The 2,820-nt window shown below is 42.4% G+C and overlaps 1 pseudogene across 1 annotated transcript; it reads left to right on the forward strand.

Annotated features, from left to right (window-relative positions):
* On the forward strand, positions 1 to 1,904 carry LOC145594629 (UBP1-associated protein 2C pseudogene; annotated as a pseudogene). The gene is made up of 2 exons (XR_014102848.1): positions 1 to 1,273; positions 1,481 to 1,904. The product of XR_014102848.1 is annotated as a UBP1-associated protein 2C pseudogene (transcript).
* The last annotated feature ends 916 nt before the right edge of the window (positions 1,905 to 2,820 follow it).

Raw genomic sequence — 2,820 nt, forward strand, 5'->3', positions numbered from 1 at the left:
ATTTCTTCAATCGTTTCTTCCTAAACTCCCAATTTTCTCTCTCCTCCGCCATTGTTAGGGTTTTTTATTCTTTCATCTTCTTCAATGGATGCTACAAAGAAACGCAAAGCCGACGAAAATGGCAATTCCTTCGTTTCCGACGCAACCCCAGATTCACGACCACCTTCTCAAACCCAAACCCTAATTCCCGAAGATGCTCGCAAACTCATCGAACCTTTTACAGCCGACCAACTTCGCTCTCTCCTCCAAGACGCCGTCGTTCGCCACCCTGACGTCCTCTTTGCCGCGCGCACGCTCGCTGATTCCGACGTTTCTCGGCGGAAGCTCTTTGTTCGAGGTCTTGGTCCGAGTACAACAACTGAATCTCTCAAATCGTTGTTTACATCTTACGGAGAACTCGATGAAGCTGTTGTAATCTCTGATAAGACTACTGGGAAGTCGAAAGGTTATGGCTTTGTGACGTTTAAGCATGTTGATGGTGCGCTCTTGGCTTTGAGGCAGCCGAACAAGAAGATTGATGGGCGTATGACGGTGACGCATTTGGCTTCTGCGGGACGAGGGCCGAATAGCGAGGATCAAGCGACGAGGAAGATTTATGTGGGTAATGTGCCGTATGAGATTTCGGCGGAGAGGTTGCTTGATTACTTTGCTGCGTTTGGGGAGATTGAGGAGGGTCCTTTAGGGTTTGATAAACAAGGTGGGAAAGCAAGGGGGTTCGCCTTTTTCGTGTATAAGACCGAGGAAGGTGCGAGGATGTCGTTGATGGAGCCGATGAAGATGATTGATGGGCACCAAGTTATGTGTAAATTGGCTGAAGATGGAAAGAAAGGGAAGTTAGGTGGGCCGAATCCTGTTATGCCTGGGGAGATGGGTGGTGGTGATAGGATGCCGGGTTCAATGAATCCACCGGTTGGCGGTCCGATGGGAGGGTATGGGAATTACGGGCTCGGTCCTAATTCAGGCCCCGGAATGGGGATGGGGGCAGCTCATGGTCCTGGTGGCGGCGGTGGTGGTTATAATTCTTCTGTTGGAGGGCCGTATGGGTTGCAATCACAGTATCCGGGTTCTGGAGAGTATCCGTCATATCGGATGCCACCACCACCAAGCTCCATGGGAGTGCCACCCCCTTATCAAGAGGGTGGCGGTGGTTACGGGCTTCCTTCGTCTGGTGGCGGTGGGTATATGAGCCAGAACCACCCTCCTTCACAGGGTCCTCCTCAAGGCCCCCCTCCTGGTGGGATGTATCAGAGAATGCCACCCTCTTATTATTGAGGTAGTATTTACTTATTATTAACTGATAGAATTCATGCTAGGTTGATTGCTTGTGCTTACCTGTGTTATTTGCTTACATGTGATAATATGCTTAGTTGAATGCTAGGTGTTTATTGATTGGTTATTAGCTTATTCTTCTTTAAACTAATACTTATATATGATTATTCTTGAATGTTGAATTAAGTTGGCAATGTGATGTTTGGTTCAGGTGTTTGAGAGCTCCTTGGGCGCAAATTGCTTAAATGGTTTTGGTGATTTCGTGATTGCTGACAAATGAATGTGTCGTTTGCTTGAATGGACTGCTGCCCATGTCTTGCTGCTACATGTGTAGATTTTTAGCTGCGAAAGTGGTAGTTATTTGTGGCTATGTTCTGCAAGATAGACTGTTACTCCTTTTATTTAAGTTCTTTAGAAGGCGCTCATCTTTTTTTTTCAAGGTTTTATAGGATGTAGGATTATATGGATTTGGCTTGCCATATGTGCTTTGTATTCTCTATTGGTTAACTTAAGCAGAGTCATATGCTACTATTTTCAATATGTAATCTTTTACTTCATATTCCAGTTAGGTTTGGTTTGGTAGTGATTACAGTAATATTGATCCTGCTACTGGGTTTATGCTATTTGTGTCTATATTCTACTTTCTTTTCTTCTCAGTTGTCAACTAGCTGTCTTATGTTTTATTGTATGTATGATATACCCTCTTGAAGATTGACAATCTATGCTGATTAGTTGATGATTCTTTGTGTGAAGGTTTTTTTTTTTCTTACGGTTTTCCATGATTTTAATACCCATGTTTCTGAAAGGGGAGGAGGTGGGGGTTTGGGAGGTTGCTGTCAGTTCTAGATTTAAATTTTGTTTCCTGCTCTTTTAAGAAAATCATTACCTTCTTTTTAAATATTTCTGCATGCTTTTTATAAGGAAACTGTTTGGAAAACTACCGTATAGAAACGGTCTTTTTGAGAACTAGTAGTGTAATAAATGATGTGCTAAACTACCTAAAGTGTTGTAAAAAGGTACTTTTTGCCGGAATTTGGGAGTTTGACTATTTTCGTCATTAAATTTTTGCTTGTCTTCCCCCCCTTCCCCCTTTTCCTTTTTCTCCGATCATGGTCTCAAAGACATTCTCAAAAATCTCTAATACACCAAAGCAGTGAAATTTCAATTTGGGAGTTGATGATTAGTATTTGTTGTCACAGTAGAGGTGCTAAGTTGTCACCTTCTGTTCTCACTCTCCCTCCTTCATATAATGGAAAATTCTTCTCCTTAATATCTCCAAAACCATCCCTTAGCTTCTGTCTCTCCTCAGCTTAATCCATGCTAAAAAGCAAAACCTTTTGAAGCCTCGTCTATGGCAGAGTCCAGAAGTTGGAATTCCTATAACTCATCTATAGCAAATGAGTAATATTCTTAAAAGGGTTTGCAAACCAATTAGTTTGAAGCAAAACCCACTGTCCATTTCAGTTGGTGAAATATTATATAAACTTTAAGGGAGAGAAATTTGGATTTATTGGGTAGTTAGTGGAGGGATGAGAAAAACATGAGGCATAG

The sequence above is a fragment of the Chenopodium album genome, chromosome 2 (assembly GCF_948465745.1).
Source record: "Chenopodium album chromosome 2, dcCheAlbu1.1, whole genome shotgun sequence".
In the NCBI taxonomy this organism is placed as follows: Eukaryota; Viridiplantae; Streptophyta; class Magnoliopsida; order Caryophyllales; family Amaranthaceae; genus Chenopodium; species Chenopodium album.